The sequence below is a fragment of the Alligator sinensis genome, unplaced genomic scaffold, assembly GCF_000455745.1.
Source record: "Alligator sinensis unplaced genomic scaffold, ASM45574v1 scaffold594_1, whole genome shotgun sequence".
Taxonomy (NCBI): Eukaryota; Metazoa; Chordata; order Crocodylia; family Alligatoridae; genus Alligator; species Alligator sinensis.
The window spans coordinates 930709-953483 of NW_005842286.1; the positions used below are offsets into that span (position 1 = coordinate 930709).

General features: G+C 44.6%; 1 protein-coding gene across 2 annotated transcripts in view; it reads left to right on the forward strand.

The window, feature by feature from the left end:
- The first annotated feature begins 4235 nt into the window (after nucleotides 1-4235).
- FAM168A (family with sequence similarity 168 member A) overlaps nucleotides 4236-22775 on the forward strand; it is a 250361-nt gene continuing 231821 nt past the window's right edge. For both annotated transcript variants that reach the window (XM_025209371.1, XM_006028064.3), the window contains exon 1: nucleotides 4236-4332. The gene's annotated coding sequence lies outside the window, so the exon portion shown is untranslated. The remainder of the gene's footprint in view (nucleotides 4333-22775) is intronic.

A 22775-nucleotide genomic window follows, 5' to 3' on the forward strand; every position in this document is an offset into this window, starting at 1 on the left:
GTCAACATCTATGAGAAAACACCTGCCTTTTGTTTAGCTCATCATTACTCAAAAACTAAGTCCAAAAGCTCTCTTTGAAGAGATCACACCTTTTATGTACCAAAACCGCAGGTAAAAAGCATAAGCAAGAAACTGGACAGGTGTAATTCCTACAGATATGGATGATGCAGACGCAGGAAAGGAGAGTGCCCAAGGCGGTGGCCAATCTTGTGGGCAAGGCACAAGCTGTAAGGGCCGAGTTACTGTCACTGTGCAGGGCTTGGGCTGGGAACATCTCCCAGTGGAAGGAGCCCAAGTCTGGGGGAAGAGATACAATAGCAGGGTGCCCTTTTCTTGTGTGGGATTGCAAGGAGATTAATGGAATGAACTTTATCATAATTCAAAGCAGAATTCATTGGGTTGGGAAGGAAGTTTTCAAGCCCTATCCAAGGAGGGGATAGCAGGCAAGCAGAGCCAGTGATGACATTCATCTCATCCAGTTGGGGAATTTAGGGATTGAGAATCCCTTTGCCAGCTGGCACACGGAGCATGGTTATACACGTACTGGGACTGTGGAGGAGCTGTGTTCGGGGCAGATCTGGGGTGCACTTGCATCCTCCTTTGATTCCCGGTTCATCCAAAGTTTAAAGCCAGTTCCCTGGTAGTTGTGGCAGCTTTTCTAGTCAGGCAGCAGAGGTGGAGTCAATTGACTTAATGGCTCATTATAATTTGCTCGATTCCTTCTAAACTCTTCATTTCACAGGTATTAATGACCCTCTTTCCTTTTAAATGGTCTTTAATGGTTCCACTACTCCAGCTACCCTTACTTCTGCTCTCTGTTAGCTGCTCCTAGTAATGCAGCTCCCATTTCACAGTCCTGCAGACTGGTTTGGATTTTTTTTTAAACTCTGTCTAAAAACATTAACTCGGGTCTGGAAATATTAACTCAGGTGAACACTAGCTCAGGGGTGAAAATCACTTTCAATGAGGCATTGGAGGCACTGTCCTGATGCTCAAGAAGGCTTGGTTTTGTTTTATGAATCTGAACAAGAGATGTACTCATAACTATAATGACTCTAGGACTAATGAAACAACATCTTGAGATTTATTTTTGCCAGGTATGTTGTGTTTTTATGTATAATATATGATATAGCAACATTCCAATATTGTATATATATGCACATTCCAATAAGGTTTTTCTGGGGGTCTTTTTTGGCTAAAATCTTAAATTGAATAATCTAGCTCTAGGCCTGTACTTATTAGCGAATCTCCTGTTTTCTTTTTAACTGGACAAAAATGCGTGCTGTGTTACATGGGATGATGCACCACACCATCTGCATCCTCCTTTTCAAAATCCTTGATCCGCCCTGGCTGTGTTTATTCGTTGCTGTTGACTTTTTTCAGCCCCAGAAGAACAAATGCTCTGACACTTGGACCCGAAGCAAGTTTAGCTGTCAGGCTGTCTTTGCTGAATGAAACAGCAGTTGACAAAGACCTCCCTTTCTGTATGTGGGACCAGAAAGACAGGGCAGTGGAAAGGCTCGCTTGACTACACGATCACACGGCTTTTCTGGACGGCTGACTCTTCAGCCCGCTCCTTGCAGTGCTTTTCAGCCGGCTGGTCTGCGGGAGGATGGGAGCGCTGTAAGCTGATTTTGTTCTGCTTATTTTTATTTTTTGTTCTTTCCTTTTCCTGTGCCTAAACAGCCTCAGCTCTCCCTCCTCCTCTCCCCCCCATCACAAAAGTAAGTCATTTTTCTACTTTCAAGAAGTGTTGCTGAAGCTCTTGGAACTGAAACCACAGCATAAGTTGTCTTGATAAATGATTGTGTGCATTCATGAAAGGAAGCTAAAATGAGGCTGTGTTATATTTGGTAGCTCTTGAAGCGGTCAGGCTGCTCTGAGTACAGCGTGTGCCCGGAGAGAGAGAGAAATGCTGCAGCGTTGCAGAGTTTGATGTGATGAAATTTGCCACGTCCATTGTTTCTGCTGGAATTCGCTCAGAAATTGCGGTATCTCCCGGGGATTACATGCGCTAGCATTGGAGGATTCCTTAGGACTGTGAACCAGAGGCTTGTGAATAACGAATAAGAAACTCTAATATTAAAACATGGGTGACCTGCAAGCAACAGATATGCATATTATAAGGCACAATACAGTAGCACAATACACTTCCAGGAGGCTGATCTGTTCGAAAACCATTTCCATTGTGTGAAGGGCACTCGACATAACAATGTTAATGGTGTTTGGATATTTGAATGAAAGCGAGCCTGCAGCTTGACTCGCGTCCAAAGGCCTGGTACAGAATATCGTGCGCGCGCCTCGTGCTAGGTACTTCCAGGCGCTTCAGTAAAAGCTGTGATTTATATCTTCCTTTTGGGCTTCTTGTTTTCTCCCCTTTTTCACCCCGTCACCTTTTGCCATCACTCAAGCATCTCCTGCCAGAGAGGCTGGCTGAGTTAAAACCAGGGATCCTGGTTTTCTCTGATTTAAAAAAAAAAAAAAAAATCCCCAATTTTTGGATATAAAAAAAATTAACCCCAAACCCACATTTTTCCATCTTTAAAATGAAACAGCGCTATAGATGCATATAGGTATATGTGTATGTGTGTGTATTTATATGTATATATATTAGAGATTTTGCATTTTAATCATCAAAATATGTGGATTTGGGGTTATTTTTTATATCTGAAAATTGGGGATTTTTTTTTTTTTTTATCCGAGAAACCCAGGATCCCTGGTTATAAAAGCAGGTAGGCAGGTTGCCTGGGTTTTCTGAAGAAAATCCCATTTGTTTTGCTCAGCTAGTATGCTCTATATTTTGCTTTATCCTAAAGGTGACTTTTTTATTTTTGGAAGCATGAGCTAAGGTTGGATCAGAGGTTAGAAGAAATGAGTCGGGTGAATCTTTTGATGCTTGGATCATTCAAAAGCATCTGGGTTTTAAAACTTAGCAGGCCCTGGGTCCTAAACTGGGTATTTGGTGAGTGAGGAAGGCGAATGGTAAAGCAAATAAAATAAAAGGATTTTTTTTTGCTGCTTTTTAAAAAAAAAATAGGTAAGTCAGGGTTTTTCCCAGTTTTCTCCTCTGCTCTTTATTTTAATTTTAGTGATAACAGCTCTTCTCTTCCTTGATTTTTATCTTGGGAGCCAGCTTGTCATTTGAGAGGGAGAGGATGGGAAATCACTGTAAAACAGGTTTTGGGGCAAAGAATATTTCTATGAAAGGTTTAACTCCCTTCCTTCCTTTAGTCTGAGGCCTGAGAAAAGTCTTGGCTGCTTGCAGCTTGCCACACAGTGTGGCCGTCTGCTAGTTCTCTTTGCTGCCACGTGATTCTCCAGCAAATCAGAATTAAAGTTTGAACAGGCATGAGCAATATAGCCCGCTAATTCTCATGGAACTGGATGATATTTTACGTGGACATCCAATCTTGATAAAGACATGAATTGATGGAGAAGATACACAATTTCTTGATATCTCAGGTGACTGAACACCCCGCCTTCATTTTGAGGTGCATTTTATCAGTAGAGAATGCGTAGTACACACAAGCATCGATTTGCCTAATAACAAGAGCAAGAACATAGTTGAAGGTCCAACCATTGAAAACGTGGCATCTCTGATGTAACTATTTATTTTTTTCTGCAGAAGGTTTCTTTAGTGTGAAGAAGAGCAGACTGAGGGGTGTTTGATAGCAGCCTTCAACTCCCTGCAGGGGGGTTGCAGAGGATGGACCTGGACTGGTCTCAGTGGGGGCAGATGATAGAACAAGGAGCGATGGGCTCCAGTTGCAGCAAGGGAAGTTGAGGTTGGATATTAGGAAAGACTTTCTCACTAGGAGGGTGGTGAAGCACTGGACCAGGTTACCTAGAGAGGTGGTGGACTCTCCATGCTTGAAGGTTTTTAAGGCTGAGGATAAACCAAGCCTTGGCTGGGATGATGTAGTTGGGGCTGGTCCTGGTTTGAGCAGGGGGTTGGACTAGATGTGACCTCCTGAGGTCCCTTCCAGCCCCCATTGTCTATGATTCTATGAACTATCGAGTTTGCCGCCAACTGTGCCATGGGGTCGTATCCGTTTTGCTCCTTCCCCCTATCAGACCTACTTTGTGAACTTCCCTACTTGTCCCTCTGGGGTGGTGCAGATTGAGACCATGTGCGCTCAGGCCCCGCCAGGGAACGGGAAGCAGTTTGTGTTCTTTCCCAGGAAAGCTTTCCGCCAGGAATCTCACCATCCTTGTTTTTTTGTTTTTGCTATTTTAGAATTGGGAAATGCTGTGAAGAACCTAACTGCCCTGCATCCTTAGGCACATAACTCTTTGGATTATCTTCAGCAGAAGGAAATTCAAATACAAGAGGTATCAGACTAATGTCTTGCCTTCATCCTCCAGTTACAGCTTAGACCCTAAAGACCCTCCCATGCTGTTAATGTGTCCTGCAGCAGATTCTTTTAATGACACTTAATTTGTAATTGAGCCTTATTTGTGTTGTATGGACCTGCGTTTTGATAGGACTGCCTGGCATTTACGGTTCAACAGGTAGTCACAGAGACAAGCGCAAAAGGTAAAACTCCAGGAGCAATGATATTGAGCTTAGCTGCACTGCTTGTCCTATGTACTTTATGGTAGGCATTTTATGACATAAATGCTAATGATTAAACAATACTTTATTCAGCAAAATAGGAATAGGATGTGCCACGTGTTGTGCTGTTGAGTGAATAGTTAGGATCTTCACTTCTATAATTCCTTATTTTTGTGTGATGCCTTAATGTTACATTAACTTGGATTTCAAGCTCCATTTCTGTTTTATGTAACACTTCTGCCAGGCCCCGGTGGCAAATTTGGGGTGGGGGGGGTTGGCTCAAGCTCCAACCCAGAACCCTGGGAAAATCAACACTGGAGGTTTTTAAAGACCCTGGTAGACCAAGCCTTGGCTGGGATGATGTAGTTGGGGACTGTCTTGCTTTGAGCAGGGGGTTGGATTAGATGTGACCTCCTGAGGTCCCCTCCCACCCTCATTTTCTGTGATTCTGTGATTTAGTGGGAAGTCCTGAAAGAACAAGTTCCCCACTTGCAAGCAGGTTGAACCCCCAACTGAGTGTAAAAGTTCATTAAATGGAAAAGAAAGTAACCAAACCTTAGCAAACGTCCCAACTGTAAAACGTCCCAACTATAAAACAACACCCCGAATAAAAAATAACACTTCATAATATTAAATGCCTTAAATATTAATTCCCCCACATGTTAAATTCTCCAAAATATCAGATAGCCTAAAATATCAAACATTTTAGAGTATTAAATATTAAACACCTGAAAATAGTTAACTTTCTGGGTTTTTGATTGCAGTCTTCACTGCACACTTCCCATGCTGGGAGTTGCTACGTTGTCCAGGGCAGGGATAGAGAAGTTTCCCTCCAGGTCACTGGGGGAGACTGTCACTGTGGAGGTCACGCTGCCACTTGGGGGGTCACCTCTTTGGAGACCACTGCTTTTTGGGTTCAGGATCACTGCTGCTGCTCCGTGAGCGCTGCTGGGGGTTGCAGTGGAGGTGTGCCGCCTGCTGCCCATGGGGATCACCACCTGTCCCCTCCCTGTAAGCACCTCTGGAGTCTCCATCACCTCTTGCTGCTCAGGATCTCCACCGCTCAGGGGGAAGATATTGCCATCGTCACTTTGGGAACACCACTTAGGTCCCCAGCAGCTCTCGCCACTTTAGGTCACTGCTGAGTGCATCCTCTCTGGGTTTCAGCTACCGGTCTCGCTAGTCAGATGGCTTCCGAGCTGCTGCAGAAGGCAAGAGGACCTCTTTTCTCCTCCCTTTGATGCATCTCAACACGATTCTCACTGGAGGCAGAGGGAGGGAGCAGAAAGAGCTCCAAGGTCTCCTGCTCTTCCCCCCACCCCCCTTCTTCCTGTAACACCCAGACCGCAGAGAGGTAGAAGGGAACCCTGCTGTAGGCGTTTCCTCCGGTCCCAGGAGATGGATTTATAATCCCAGGTGGAACAGTGTGAGGACGGCGAGTCAGGGGCTGATTTGGGGCTGGGCATATGTGAGGTTGAACTGATGAGAGATCTGGGTCACAGGGTTCATTTGAAGACAGGAAGGAAGAATTAATAGTGACATAAGGGAAGGGCAGACATCAGAGTCGGTGCCTGCAGCATGGGTAGAAATCCCCGTAGTCAATAAATTCAAGAGAGCTGGCAACACTAATGGTTTCTCGCGCTACAGGCATGGGGGAGTTAAGTCTGCTTCAAAAACGTAGACCGGAACACTATAGACAGGTCTTTTTTCCCCTAATTTCACGGTTTTTATAGTTTGACTTGTGATTTTTTGTAATCTTTCGAGGTAGGGAATACTATATTTACACTACACGCAGGCACTTTTTTTTTCTTTCCCTTTAAAAAACAAATGTAAAACAACTGTTGTTAATGTAACTTTAGCGTTATCAAGTTACCAGAAAATCATAGGACATGCAAAAGCCCATGGGTTTAGAGCCATATTTTAGGATATATTTCACATTAACAAAAGTATAGCTATTTGCACAGTTAACTAAACACACAACTTAAGAAACACAAACCTTTCCTCCACCCTTTCCTCTTTTTATGTCTCAACTTACTTCAGCTTCTTCCTCTCTAGCCTTGAAAAAGCCTGTCTTACCTTTCTATATCCATTTAAGCACTACTGCAAAGATAATTTTTCCTGGTTCCTTGTTTTTGACCATACCACCCTTCAGCCAATATCTCCTTCTCCACTGCATGAAACACAACCTCTGTACTTCTAAGACGCTTGGCAGCCAATTCTCACCCGGTCTGTCATCTCTCACTGTCTCAAGCCTCTGACGTCTCTCTCCACTTAGCAAATGACTCCAGTTTTCATTACCCGTTTGTTAAATTTTCAGGTGGGTCGGATGTGAGCGTCTCTCCCACATCACTTCTCCTTGGCAGGAGCTCTTCATGCAAAACCACCCCAGTGCCCATCTTCAAATCTGTCCTTTAAACCACTTCTCTGCCACAATGCATACAGCAAACCTAAAAAATGATTAGGTGGGAGGAGAGAGACTCTAGCATCACCACTTTTCTTTGTGACCAGCATTATCTCATTATTATCTTGTGTCCCCATCTTTGGCTGTGCCTAACTATTGTCTCCCATCTTATATTTCAACTGTAAGCTCCTCCAGGCGTGGACCACCTGTTTGTTCGGTGTCTGTGCAGCTGGGAGCATGATGTGACACCGACCTGCTGGAGGCTCGTAGGCATTTCCATAATACATATAACGATAGTTATAAATGAATGCAGTGTGTGCAATGGAGCTGAATTGGCCAGTAACCTTAAACTTGCAATATGGCATTTTTTTGACACAGCGCAGCCTTCGTTTGTAATTCTGCAGCCCTGTTTTAAAAAAGTTTCTATGACCAGCCTTACAAAATGATACTGTACTGAAACGTACCTACTAAAATTATTATAGCTCATCTCTGCTCATTACTTCATCCTCATCTTGGCATTAACTTGTTCACTCAAATCAGTTTTAAGGAAGAATTATCGGTTTTTGTCTTCCAGAATTTGGAATAAAATATTGCTGGGAAATAAAGGCATGTTATTGCGAATTTGCAACTCTGCATTCCCTCTATAGTTTCATGCAGCACTTGAGTGTGACCTGTAGGCTCAAAACCATCGATAAGTTTTATTTGGATAGGTCCTTTAAATTTCCTTTCAGCTATCTTTACAAACCTTCTCTGAGGGTTTTTTTGGAATAAGCTATTGAGCACAAAGCGAACAAAATGGGATTCCAGTAATTAAGCAGTTAGTTGACTGTATCTCAAAAAAGCATGTACACTAAATAGTATTTCTTCCTTTATATGTTAGGGATTTAATAAACATTTTGAGTGAACTTTATAATTCGAATATTTTTATGGCTAGAATTTGGTGCGCGACTTACTGTGCTTTCTTTGATGTATATATTTTTCAAAATTCAAACTCTATTTTCCTCACTTCAGAATACATTATAGTCTTAATTCTTAAGCAAAGTAATGCCGTTTCTCTGGGGTCCATTTTTGTGGGTTTTTATATGAATTCTCCCTCCAGTAGGTGGTGCACACCTCTCTGTTATTGCATTATAACCATCTTAAGGTTGGCTCCCGTCTGACGGGTGACTAACTCCTTTGCTCTGAGATCTCCGGCTTTCTTGAGTGATGCCACCCTCTCTGGAGAAAGTGTTTGGTGATAGTGAAGATGGTTTTCACAGGTCTGGGCTGTATGGGTTAGAGCCCTCTTAAACTTGCCTGGGAAATGAAGAGGGATTTCTCTAATGTGCCTCTGGAGAAATAAGTCGTACTACAAAGAAAGGATAGCTCATTCTCCCACGTCCTTTGGGCCATATCAAGAGTAGGAAAATAGGTCATTTTATAGAATGTTAGTTAACACTTTGAAACATGACCTATTTTCCTAGCAGTGGCTGCAAAGCTGATAAAGTTTTCTTGCAGAGTAAGTTTTCTATGAATCTTGAGGCTACTTTCATGCGCAAGATTCAAGAGAACATAATGGAAACGTGGATATATCCGAATCCCACCCCTTCGTGCCATATAAACAGGTGGAGCATGGACGATCGCTCCCAAACTCTTGACGGATGTTAAGTTGGAGGACACGGTACGGAGACGAGGAACTGGGAGCGGTTCCAGCTCCGTGGCCATGTGTTGTGATTCAAATGATAGAATGGGGCAGAAGAAAAAGTTGACAAGCCGTCAAAATTTGCTATGTGCATCAAAACCGGCCAATCCTATGTAAAGGATTATCAGCTCCACCAGTGAGAAAAGGCCAGAAATCTGATATCCCTACTAGAGCAGCAACTGTTTGAATTTCTGTTAATGAGGATTTTGAGATGACCTGGCATTCGGCGTGGGCTTTCTTTTCGTTACTGCCTAGAACAGCTGCCTCGAGCAGCACCTTCCAGCATGCTTTGTTGCATGGTTTTATTTTAATCAGCTTGCTACATAATGGCGAGAAGGTCTTTGGCAAGACTACGAAGGTAGTGGAAGGCTAAGGATCCCTTGAAAGCAAATGTGCTTAGTATACTTCTAGGCTTTCCAGGACTTGGATCTTGGAGCTCTGTCCAGGTTTTCCCAAGCAGCTACAAATCTTAGGAGTTTGGAAAGGCAGTCACTGCTCTGACAGGTCTTATTTCATAGGAACTTTTACTCCTGAAAATACTAATGGCCCTTTATTAACAGCGCTGGCTATTTCAGTGGAAGACATGAAATCCCTATTTTATGCCTGAATACATATTATACATTATATTATATTTGGATGTTTCTTTCTTACTTTAGTGAGTGATACACTTATACCGTGAAGTTGGATCACCCAGGGTGCATCTACACATGTTATTAATGCAACACAATAAACTCAGGAGCAATTCAAGCTAGAGTCTGCTGCTCCTTGGCACAGTGTCTACAGGTGTGTCCAGGATAATAGCAATTTGAGCTGGGACAGAGCAGCCCTGGGCTGGCAGGAGGAATGGGGGTTCATCCCCAGGCTCTGAGTGGCAGCGGCAAAGGGGCTGGCAGGAGCCGGTGGTCTGGCCCCCAGCTGACTGGGTGCAATTGTGCCTAGCAGTCACTGTCTACGTGTGCATTTGATCACACTTAATGACTCTGCCATAAGACAGTACTGTTGGAGACAGTACTATCTTACAGCGGAGTTAGTTAATTTACTGCCCCATAATACCAGCATGCATGGACTGGGATGCTTTACTGTGGAGCTAATTAGCCTACTCTGCAGTAAAGCGCACATGTAGATGCACCCCCAGTGTCTTCTAGTTAACTTTCCTACAGATGTTGTTCTTAGTCACGTGTAATCCTTTAGATCATCATCTCAGTAATCCTTTTGTCTCAGTATATTGTGGCAGGAAGGGCCACTGCATAATTATACATCACATATAGTTACGATTGTGGAATTCCAAGGTAAACTTCATCACTCCCCAGATCCTTCTTAACTGGCCAAATGAACACCCTCTTTTGGTCATTTATTATGCATGATGATGTGGTGTCACACCAGCGCAGTTCAGTCAAACGTCCAGATCCCCTCGTCAGTCCGAACAGCTCGTGCTGACTTCTTGTGGCACTCTGTAATTCATTGACAACGCACGTTTCCATCTCAATATCACCGACCTTACATAATGTTTTGAAGAAAAAAGAAGAGCAAAACATGAGGGAAAAAAAAAATCCCAAAGTCGAAAGCTGGCAAAAAAGGAATTCCTTTTAGACATAAGGTACAGGGAGCATCTTAGACCGGAGACTTTTTAGATCCTGTGTCTCTGCTACCCACTTTGAGCCCATCAGTCTAGGCAGCACATTGATGTCTGATGGTTTGCTTTTGGTTGTCAACTCAGCAAAGTCTTTCCTTCCTATCTTGGTCTGTGGGCATTAGGAGAGGAGAGGTAGCGTTTCTCTGCTTTTTCTCTACTGTTTTGGTTTATTAGTAGCAAGAGTTCACATTCTCTCTCTCTCTGTCAAAACTTGAACAGTTAGTGACTTTGGCACCACCAGTTTTTGTTCTTGGCATGTCCTGGGATCAGCATATCCCCCTCTCACCTGATTGAGGGCTTGCCTATGCCACAAAGCTATGTCACCTACGGGCATGAAAAGATTGATCTCCCTGGCTGTTTTAGCTATGCCAACAAGCCCTGGGTCCTGAGACAGCTCTGCTGACCAGAGCTGCTGGCTTGGGTCAAGTTGTTTGGGAGGTGGCGTCACTAATCAGTTCAGAAAAACTCCTCCTGTCGTACGCTGTCTTTACTCGGAGCTCTGCCAACTCAGCTACACATACATTGCTATAGTGGTGGCAGCTCCATAGCACAGATAAACTCTTAGCATCCATGAGACCTGCAGGGACCCCCATCTACTTGCAGTGCCAGGAGCTAAGCTACATGCCATTGCTGTGCTGTCTTTGAGTCGTGGCTTCAATTGCTGTCAAAATCTGAGGTGTAAATTCCCTGAGTGGGGGGAGAGCACGGTCCTAATCAGGACTGCACAAATATTTTCTTCCAGGCTCATGCAATATGCTACAGAGAAAATACGAAGAGGCTTTGTTGAATATATCATAGTAGGAGGTCCACTTGAATACTGATTTCCTATTTTTCCAGAATAGTGCCGTGAGGCTCACAGTCCTTGTAGCTTTTGAGTGGCTACTATTGGATTAGAGCAAAAGGTTCAGTATGTTGTACGTACCTTGTCCTAGTGCCTTCCCACTGTGCGTGTCCTACACAGCCACTCGCACAAAGGCTTAGTTGGGGGTAGGGGCTTTTATTTCTGATGTATAATTTACCACGTCTTTCCAGTGCATCAGCCTTGTTTGTACTGGTAAACAAGCGTTCTCTGTGCTCAGCCTGCAGAGTTATCTGCACGTTGAACACCGGGCCGCTCTAACGTACCTGTTTTTGATGAAGTACGTTTGAATTCGGGAGTTTGGTTACTAACCTGCGCCTTTCACAAATCCTTTTGTTAGCCCGCGGAAGCGGCGTGTTCTAATATATAGTGCGAAAAGGGACAAACTGACATTAAAAGCATTAATTAGTCTTGCTTGACTGCAAAAAGAATAGAATTGGTGTAAGCCAGCTTTTGATTTAGCCTTTTGTAGCCCTTTGATTTTGTTTAAGCTCGTTAAAGAGCCCGTATCACTGATTTCTGTTTTATGCTCAGTTGCATAATTAGAGTTCAGTAGGAAATGCAGTGATTAAGGTACCGTGCTATGGCGTCCTCTCCAATGAGATATTTTCGAGGGTTGTGTCGTCCGTGTCCCCCCCCCCCAGCAACTCAGCTAACGTGTTGCATATGTTTTAATGGAGAAATGTTCTCAGCTTGTAGATACTACCACTTGTAGAAGTGTTAGGTATCTTGTAACTGCATAAGAGGGTCTGTCCCAAGCTCTGGGCCCCTGTGACAGATTCAGTGAATTACAGTTTATGCAGTGTTTGCCCATTCGGTGCTACCTTGACAGCCACACGAATGCAACGGCGATCAACAAGCTCCACCAAAGACATCACCACAGTCGGTCCTCCCCCCAGGCTGGGAAAGAAAGATGGGTCTTGCTGTGTAGCCCAACAATGTAGTCTAACTCATTCAATATATCTGGACTTTAAAACAGCCTTTGATCTGGTGTCCCATGATCTCCTCATTGAAAAATTGGTCAACTGTGGCCTCGGTTACATCACAGTCCACTGTCTGGGGAATTGGCATCAAGGTTGGACCCAAAGAGTAGTGGTCGATGGAAGCAAATCATTATGGTGCTCCGTGACAAGTGGCGTCCCCCAAGGCTCTGTCCTTGGACCAGTTCTCTTTAGCATCGTTATCAACGATGTGGACATTGGTGTCAGAAGCGCACTGGCCAAGTTTGCTGATGACGCTAAACTTTGGGGCATAGTGTCCACACCTGAGGACAGGCTAATGATCCAGGCTGACTTGGATAAGCTTAGTAAGTGGGCGGATATAAACCTGATGACATTCAATACCGAAAAATGCAAGGTACTCCACCTCGGGGGAGGGACCCGCAGCACGCTTATAGGCTCGGCGGTGCTACGCTTGCTAGCACCACGGCTGAAAAAGACTTGGGGGTCATGATTGACCGCAAGATGAACATGAGCCACCAGTGTGATGTTGCAGCTGGTAAAGCAAACAAAACTCTGGCTTGCATCTATAGATGCTCATAAATCCCAGGATGTCATCCTCCCGCTGTACTCAGCCTTGGTGAGGCCACAGCTGGAGTACTGCATCCAATTCTGGGCTCCACAATTCAAGAAGGATGTGGAGAAGCTTGAGAGAGTACAGAGGAGAGCCACGCGCATGATCAGAGGGCAGGAGAACAGGCCTTACGATGAGAGACTGAGAGCTATGGGACTCCTCAGCCTGGAAAAGCGCAGGCTCAGGGGGGACCTGGTGGCCTCCTATAAGTACGTAAGGGGTGTGCATCAGGACCTGGTGGAACGTCTGTTCACCAGAGCGTCCCAAGGGATAACAAGAACCAACGGTCATAAACTCCTCCGTGACCGTTTTAGGCTGGACATAAGGAAAAACTTCTTTACTGTTCGAGCCCCCAAGGCGTAGAATAGACTCCCTCCAGAAGGGGTGCAGGCACCTACTCTGGACTCATTCAAGAAACACTTGGGTGTTTATCTTGCTGGGGTCCTTTGACCCTAGCTGACTTCCTTCCCTTGGGGCAGGGGGCTGGACTTGATCTTCAAGGTCCCTTCCAGCCCTAATGTCTATGAAATCTATGAAATGGGGTTGAGATTCCTGTGCTGTGTGTGTGGACAGACGCTCCTGTGGCATGGTTTCCATAACGGCTCCTACTGTGTATCTGCTCAGTGTACAGAAATGTTGTAACAATGGAAACTGAAATCATGTTCTAGATCAGTGATCTTCAGCTGGGGTGCCACAAGATCCTTTGAAGGGTGCCGTGATGTTCAGTGTCTAGGGGAGGAGGTGAGTACTGGCACCTCCATAGACCAGTTATCTCTGGCCACTTCCATCAGCCTTTGGAGCAATGGAGGTGTGGGGGAAGGAGCAGGGTTACAAAGCACAGGTTGCTGCCCCCCCCGAGAGCCATTGCACTGCCCATCCCCATGCTCCAGCAGTGAGCTCTACCATGGGCAGGCAAGCGGGTGGACATGGGGCTGCACTTCTTCAGCCCAGCTTGTTCCCTCCGGAGCTGGTAGAAGGGCTGCAGAGAATGGGTGGCTCTGGTCACTGGTGTTCAAATCTCTGGAGGAGCAGCAGCAGCGGAAGCAGCCATGCTCACCCCCTCAGGTACAGGCTGAAGGCAGGAAGATGGCAGATGTTGGAAAGAGCAGGGCACAGCAGGGTAGTGTTCCTGCCACCTTCAGCTGGCACCAGCCTCTGCATCAGCAGTCACTGTCATCCCCTTCCATCTGCTGCAGGGATAGCTGCCTCCTTCAGGGGTCTAATGACCCAACTTTAAGCCCCCCAGTTTGCTCTGCTGAGTAGCTCATGCCAGCTCTGAGCACTGTGCACCACCCCTCGCCATATTCTCAGGGCACCCTGCCTGCTGCCACCACCCTGGGAGATCATTTTAAGGGTGCCATGGGGTGCAAGAAGGTAAGCCCTGTAAGAAATACATTTGTCCATAAATGGGGCATCACTACTCTGGGGTTGCTTCCAGGCTACAAAGGTTGAGAATCTTTGGGCAAGGTTTTCATACAGACTGGCATTGATTAGACCTGGCTGCAGAAGAGGCTAGTTAGTGCCAACCTGGTTTGATTTTTTTTTTTTTTTTTGGCTTATATTTTGTATGTGAATTAAATTCCCTCCAGTTGTGTTAAAGGTCCACCCTGTTTTATCAATCATTGCATCACGTGCTAGAAAAGAAGAAGGTTGCTTTTGGGTTACATGGAGTTTGTATTCACATTAAAAAAAGACAACAGTTGCCCACATCTGTTCCTGCACAGTGGCATCTCGGATGCTGCAATTATTTTCTTTTTATAATTATATTTGATATGGTGGAGTACTGTGAAAATGCAAATGGGTTGGGTGGCTGCTGATTGTGATGTTTCTTAATGAAGTCACATAAGGCAACATCAGACTGGGATTGAGAATTTCTCACCATTATCCCTGTCACTCAGGGATGCTATTTATGGAGATGTCTTGCCTTGTTGTCATGAAAATTGAGAACCCCGACAAATTATGATGATTAATGCATCTTTCTGCCTAGTCCAATAAAAGGTGAGGGTCAAAGAAATAAACCTTTGTTATTTGGTAAACCACACATGAGGATTGTCGTTCAGGTTTCCTGACAAGTCATAATTTAAAATGTTGACAGCTCTATGAGAGAACAAGTCCATTTGCAACTAACTAAACGGTGAGTTTTGGGTTCCCCATGCTGAATGCTGGTGGAGCATCAGATTTCCTTTGGAAGTAATATGCCATAATAAAGTAGGACAGACCTTCAAGGGATTTCTGTGTCACTGGATAGCAGACCAATGGGTTACAACTCTCAGTTTGCTTGATATGCATAATAAATACTCAAGATGCCAAATCTTGCTTTGGGCTTGGATACTTGGTATACTCTGAGAAACCAGGTAAGGACTGGGATAGAAAAATCAATCTCCAGTGTAGTTCATACAGGGGGTGCATACTGCCTGATTGCATATTTTAATGCCCCCGATTGTAAGTGCTACTTCAGCATCAAATATTTTTTCTTTACATGGATGAAGATTTTTGCTTCCATTCTCTTCCACATTAGCCTAGCGATCCCCTCTTCCTTGTGCTCTTGTTTTCATTAGGTAAACAACTTTTTATGGCTCTTTTCCACTCTGGCTTTCAAATCCTTTTTTTTTTTTTTTTTTTTGGAAGAGAGGAGAAAATTAGCAATAGCTGCAGGCTTATTTTTCATAACAAAAAGACTAAATTTTTATGAGAAACAGTTTCCCCAAACCTATTCAGCTAGAGTCTAATGATAGGTTGTCATTTCTGAAATACTTGCTTTTCTGGAAGAGTTCAAAACTTAATCCTATGCCTTTTTTACTGGGATCTAACTCTTTTTATTCACAACTATTTGTCTGTGCTGGTGCCCATTAAGCACAGGGGTCTTTTGGAAGAAATCAGCCCTGGCCTGCGGAGATCACAATCTGAAGAGACAGACACGCTAACAGAAGACCTAAGGGCTGCATGTCAACTAGTTTCTCCCTGTAGGCAGAAAGAGGGAAGTGAGTCTTTAAGAGGGAAAGCACGAGCCCGGGAAAGTAAAACCATGCATGGAAACATCAGGGAGGAAGGCATAGAAGTGTCTGTTTGCCAGGAAGGGGCTCCCGTTCTCCATACGGCTTTCTGAGTGCCCCTTCCTTTCTTATGTTGAAGGGACATCAACTAAAGTGGTCCTGCTTTGAGCAAGGGCTTGGACTAGATGACCTCCTGAGGTCCTTTCCATCTCTCATTTTCTATGATCCTATGAAAGTAGTTCACTTAATGTTCAACTTCAATAAAACAGGGAGAAGTGTGCTACTCATGTGCAGAAGTTTAGTAGTTCCAACTTCAAGCCTTTAAAATCAGGAGTCGGACCTCAAAAGATCTTGAGACTTAAAGAACATGGCTGTTTTTCTCTCTCCTCTCTGGTTTTTGAAACTTCAGGAACATTCGGGTCCCATTTTCAAGCTTTCCTCTGAAACCAACAGGAAGGACCATAGCTGGGACTAAGGACTGGGAAAGGAGTAATATTGTGAGATCCACAAAATGATGCATGCCAATTGGAAGTCACACTTCAAAGGGTTACGTTCAAAATCTCTTATTCAAGCCTGCTGTCCTTGGATACCTTTTACTTTTCCTTAAAAAAAAAAAAAAAAAAAAAAAAAATCAAAGTAGGCCCTTGTGCTTGTCAACCCATACTCCTGATCCAACAAAGACAGGGAGAAAGGACTCTGCCAGATTTGTTGTTGTGTTTAGTTAATTTAATTAGACTAGTGAGGGAAGATGACAGAAGACGGGAAGCTGTTGTAACACGTCCTGTATGGCCCTGGGGGGATCGTCTTGCTTTTTGGGGCCTTGCTGTATTAAAAGTGTTGTGTGAACTTGTGCAATGCATTTAAAACCCGAGTAGATAGCACAGACGTGTTTAAGAGGCTCCGTACGGAAAAGAGGAAAATAAAGCCCTTCAAAGCAACAAACCAGGCTCCCTATGTATCCCACTTCAGTTTTCATATACTGAGGATCACAGTGTTCACTTTGGGATGCGGTTATAGAAAGCTTTCCTTAAAGTGGAACCACATCTGGGTGAGCGAGTGACCTCTGTGCCACGGTCCTAAAGGAAAACCGAAATCACCCTTAAGCTACGTTTCTTTGAGATCTGAAAACATTACCAGCAAGCATAGATCTTCATAACAGGCACAGCCGAAAACACCTCTGAAAAGTCAGCTCACCCTCCCCGTACCTGACAAGCTGAGCCAAGGGTAGGCTCCCAAGTCTCGGCGTCTCTTGTGCAGCTGATAACATCAGTAGCGCTTAAAGCAGTGTAAGGAATGCAGGTCCCTGATCTGCTCTAGTCATCATTGATATCGTTGGCCGGAGAAGAAACAACATGCTTAGGGCCTGAGCTCAGGTTCTGGCAGGTAAAAAGCACTTCTGTTTACCTGGAAGAACTATACACTATCCCTTTATCTTTTTCTTAATCCAGCTAAACAGCCCTTGAAAGTAGCACGCTCATCTTCCAGACAAGGTGGTATCTGGCAGTACCACTGCTAGCCCAGTTTTGGCACGAGCAAATAATTCGGTGGCTTTCTGTTTAAATTTTTAACATTTTGCCTTCTAGACTAACCTATACAATCGGCATTACCGATTTCTATCCTCAGTGCATGTGCACCCGTGCCCTCTACTGAAGGCCATGCCAGCCTGGCTCAGGTATGTATACGTGCCTTTCTTTGTGATGGCAGCCTCTAGAGTGGTGGCTCTCAGTGGAGGTACCCTGGCACTGTGGGGTGCTGCAAACCTCTGAAGAGTGCCATGGGGCGCCATGTTATATCAGGTGTGCAAACTCAGAGATTTCAAGTAGGAATCGATAGTGTCAAAAACATTTTGACCTGTTGTGGACTTTCTGGGCTCTTTGCACCAGAAGAATTGCTCTAGTATTTTTCTGTAGTCAAGCAATGAGTGAAAGCAAAGAGCTGGCATTTTCCAAAGGGGGCCTCGAGTCTAAGAAGATTGTGAGCCGCTGTTCTTAGAGGCTTATCCATGCATAGTGGGGAGGTTTCGTATTCACTCTGTGTCTGCGACCTGCAGTCTTCCCCACTGGACTAAATGGGTCTGCCTACTGCCAAAAACTTTAAATTGACTCTAATAGCTGGAGGTGGTGCATTAAAATGAAGGCTTGAAGTTCCTGGTAGATCAGGGATTCCACTGGATGGCCTTTAGCCTGCAGACGCACAGCATGGCTTTTTATGTGGATTCCTCATCAGATTTTCAGCAACAGTTTCTCTCCCTGCATGACCAAGTAGAAGTAGTCTACCTCTCAATCGCCAGAGTGCTATGCGCTCAGATACTGTAGTTATTGGGAGAGGGGAGTCATATAAGAGCCTAGAGAGAAAGAGGAGGTGCCTTCTTGGCAAGAGAGCTTTTACATTAACCCACTTTTGCCGTTCTTCCAGAAGTTGAGAGTGAAGTAGTTTGCTGTTTAAACATTACCTATTCGATTGCCTTCAACGAGTGGCCAACCTGTGGCACAGGTGTATGACATGTAGCAGGTTGGGGAAGGGGCAGACAGCACCGGAGCAGGCAGGGCAGGAAGCAGAAATCAGAGCAGCAGGTTGGGCACGGGAGGGTGATCAGCGTGGCACTCAGGGAAAGCCCAGGCTAGTTTGGGGCACACTTGCCAGAAAGGTCACGCCCTCACTGGTGTACTAGATGTTGTAGGCATACCAACGGACATTTTAACGAGGAAGAAATAAATTATCTTCCTTCTATTAGTTGCTTTCCTACTATGCTAGACCCCAACCCCAAGCAGTCTGAAAAAATGTGGTAGCCTCTTCTTGGGAATACAGACTTTCTGGGGTCAAGCGTGATATCGGTCCAGTCTTTCTTCTCAGATTCTCTAAGGATGTCTCTAGCATTAAGCCTCAAACTAGACAGGTAATCCTCTCTAGATTCTTGACCTAGTCTTGAAATTACTATCTCCTGCCTTTTTTGAGCCCTTAGGTTCTATTCCAATGTATTTTCCCCTTCATCAAGACAGCTTTCTTAATTGCTGTGACTGTTGGACACAAATCTTTCTTACTCTTCTGTCTTGCGGACCTCCTTTTCTTCAGTTCCATCACAATAAAGTAGCTGCTGGAACAGCGCCAGGCCTTTAGCCCAAAGTGTCTTCTTGCTTTCATACGAACCAAGGAATAGTCCTGCCAGCTTTCTGTTCTAATCCCTTTTTTGAGAGACAAAGAAATCGGCCCTGTCTAGACGTCAGAGCTCTGAAGATTGTATTTGCTTTAGAATGCAGTAATTTAAGACTGGGGGTTCCCTCGTCCTCCTTTTCATTGCACATAAAAGTCCTCAAAGCCTCCAAATCTGCCATTGCAAGATGGATTAAGTCTCGTGTAATGAGCCTACAATTCGGCAGCACTTCTACGTCCCTTGAAAGAGGAGCACATTTTGCAGCCAAGTATGAAACGGCATGTAGGGAGGTTTGCAAAGATGCTGCCTTGCACGGCCCCTGTAGCATATAGGCTAAGGATTCGTCACGTCGGGCCTTGCTTCCTATCTGCTGCTGCCTTCAGGCACAAGTTACAGGCATAATTATCAGCTGTTCTTCAATTTTTCTCACTGCGGATGGCGTTCTCTCCGCAATTGTTTTCCTTGAATCCACATTTAAAAGGTTGTTAGATAGAGAGTGGCGTCTTATGGTTTAGATCTGATTTTGAACAGAAGCAACAAAAACCCTCAGTTTGTCTGATTATTTATTGTTTCCTTCTGTTTTTTCAGTGATGGTATTTTTTTTTCCTTTCTCTTCTTTGTTTAGGGGGAAGGTTAAGCTATTTCTTACCTTCAGTTAAATGGGTCAGTCAAGCCTTTGGATCCTTGTTTTTCAAATGCGGTTTCTGGAAATCACGCGAGAATTGGCAGCTATCTCCTGCTGAGGTTTCCTATCAGGTTCTGGGCCTTTTCCCTAGAAGACTCTTCTGGACTTTAGGTGTTGTGGAGCAGCTTCTTGTCTCTTGCTTTTGAGGTTGGTATAATCCAGCCTTTGGGGTAGAAAGGTGCAATTCTGTTGGGAGTTAAACCCGCTTGCATCAAGGCTGGATTCACTCCAGTGAGTTTGAGGATGGATAGTTGCTAAAGAGCTGCAGTTTCAAGTCATGTGGAATAGCTTTGAGATTGCTAGGCTCACTGCTGCTAGCGAGTGCTGGTAGTAATTGTAAACACTCAGATGTCACACAAGAACCTGAACAGACTGGAATGTCTCATCTTTGAAGGGATTCGAAGAAAATCATATATATTTGGATCCAGAGCTGCCAGGCCAGTGGTTCTCAAACTTTTTAGACTCAAGGCACTCCTGGATAGATACGAGATACCCGTTGGAAAATGCCAGCTCTTAGTTTTCCTCATTTTTTTTTAATTGCAAAAAAATAATAGGCAGGCCAGGTTCTTTGGATGGATGTGATATCTTTAATTGGGCCAACTAAATAGTTGGAAAAAAAATCTTTGCAAGCTTTCGGGGACAAGTACCCTTCATCAGGCTTAGGGAGACTCTGCATAGGCACCTATGCCTGACAAAGGGTGTTTGTGCCTGAAAGCTTGCAAATAACATTTTTTTCCAATTTTTTAGTTGTTCTAATAAAAGATATCACATCTACTCAAAGAACCTTGTCTACCTATGCCCTTAGACCAGGGTGGGCAAAATGTGTCCCGCTGCCTGTCATGTGGCTCTCAATGGCTTGCCGAAACTCAGTAAATATCCCTCTACCCAAAATAATTGCCCACCCCACAGCTATAACCAACAACCTTGCAAAATAGTAGAGCAGTTTTTCTGCTGCAAAAAGTTCAGAAAAACCCAAACTGTGGTGTGCATACTTAAAAGTGCATGTACCCCATGGCACCCTGGAAAAGGATCTCAAGGCACCCCAGTGAGAATCACTGTGCTAGACTGACTATCATCTTTGCCCTCCCACTCCTTTCCTCAAAGCAGTCAGAGGTGAAATTACTCAAGTTTTACCATAATTGCAGAAATGTCTGTTTGCTTACTCAGGATGCTCCTTCTTTTCTTCTTAACATGGTCATTTAGCAAGGTCTCCTTCTTGCCCAGGGACACAAGGCTAAAAATAATTGAGTCTCAGTTGAGTTGTTTAGGACTGTCTTTTTGTCATTGAATCTTAGAAAAGTCAGGCTGGCAGGACCCCCAGGAGGACATGTGGTCCAGCCCTCTGCTCAAGGCAGGATCACCTGTATCTAAACCAGGGGTGGGCAATTATTTTAGGCAAAGGGCCTCTTGCCAAGTTTTGGCAAACTGTTGAGGGCTGCATTTCCCTTTCCAGTGCGGGGAAGGAGAAACAGTCCTATGGTCCCAGGCCAGAAACCTCTGCTAGGCAGGGGTTTCTGGTTGAGGCGGCAGGGCTGGGCAGACGTTGCTGCTGGGTCCTGCCCCCAGCCTCCTCTGGGGCCTACTGCCCCTCTTGTCATCTTTGACAGACAGCTAGGAGCAAATAAATATTAATTTTCTAATTTTTTTTAGGGGCACAGACCTCAGGCCGTATTTTGCCCACCCCTGATCTAAACCATCCTAGACCCAACTTTTTGTCTAACCTATTCTTAAAACCTTCGGGAACAACCTCTTGATGCAAATATCAGGCATAATGCTTGAAATATAAGCACCTTAAGTTGTTGCAGGTGCAACAGTGGGACAGGGCGGCTGTTCTTGTCCCACCACTGCAAGGTCAGCATCCAAAATATACTCAGGAGGTTCAAGAAAGAGAACCATGCCTCCTGCTGTAGAGGAAGGGGAAAAGCCCTGCACAGTCCGTGCCAATCTGATTGTGGAGCAAAATTCCTGCCTGATCCTAAATGCAGCAGTTGGTCTGGGATTCAGTTTTCATGTCTAGAGTGATTTTTATAAGGTGAGAAAGAGATACCTGCCTTCCAGCTACCCCCAAACACAGGATCCAAATGGCTTGATATAAGCTTTTCCAGCCTTGATTTTCTGCCAGAGCCTCCTGGCTGGTTCATGGGTCTTTTCTGATTCTCACCTTATTCTGTCAGCTCCCATTTTGCCATGTGCTCTTTAACAAGCGTCTCTGTATGTCTTTCCCCACCAGTCATAGCTTTCTCAGTCAACAGCCACTGAGTAAAATCAGCCACCTTTCTGTGTGCTTCAGCATCAGCCACGAAGCCTCGAAGAACAGCAATAAAAACTGACAGGACTCAGCTCTATTTTCCATTTGCTGCATTTGGGAAGAGATCAGAGCAGCAGGGGCACTGCAGCAGTTGTTTTCCGATTTAGCTGGTGGCAGTGCCGTCTTCCTACATGCCAGCTGCGTGATGGCTTTCCCTCCGCAGAAGCAACAGACAGTTACTTAGGGAAGTGTTTTACATGTTCCAGGTTAGTAGGGAAGTGGATTTTTAATACAGTTGAATAATAATAATTAAAAAAAAAATCAATTCACTCATCATACCAGCGGACTTTTTGCTTTTCACTTGGCGGTCCGTAATTTATGTATAAGCTTTCCAAGGGAATTAGAATCTGGCTGAATGGCAATGCGCTTAGATTTGGGGTTACTAAACACTTGGCATTTCTCATTAAACAGCTGAGATTTCAAATGTAGTAGTTGCACTACTTGTTGATTAAAATATATCCAATGACCTGGAAGCCATCTGCTTAAAAACCTTAATTAATATAATGAAGCTGCATGGAAGGCAACTGTCAGGGTACTCCTGTTGTAGCTTATTTACAATCAGGGGCTTCCTTTAATGTGTCCCTCCATTTAATGCCCCTGCCTCCTAGATTTATGGTTCTTCCATGTCACCGGAGCATCCTTGGGCTCCCTTCCCCCATCCGATGGGGTGGAGGAATGGCGAGCTATTCTCATCGGCAGTGGGTTCGTTGCCTTCCAGAGAGTCTCGGTGTAATTCAGTTATGAATCATTGCTTTATTTGTCATGTCAAGCTCCAGCAGGATGGTTTAAAGTGCTTTTAGTCGGCAGTAATTTGAGGCACTCTGCCAAGCTGTTCAGCTGTTGTCAGACCTGGCAGTGGCTGCAGCTGATACGATGATAAAACGCATTCTGACTGCAGATTATGGCAGTGGCTGCAGGGATGATGTTTATTTTTTCA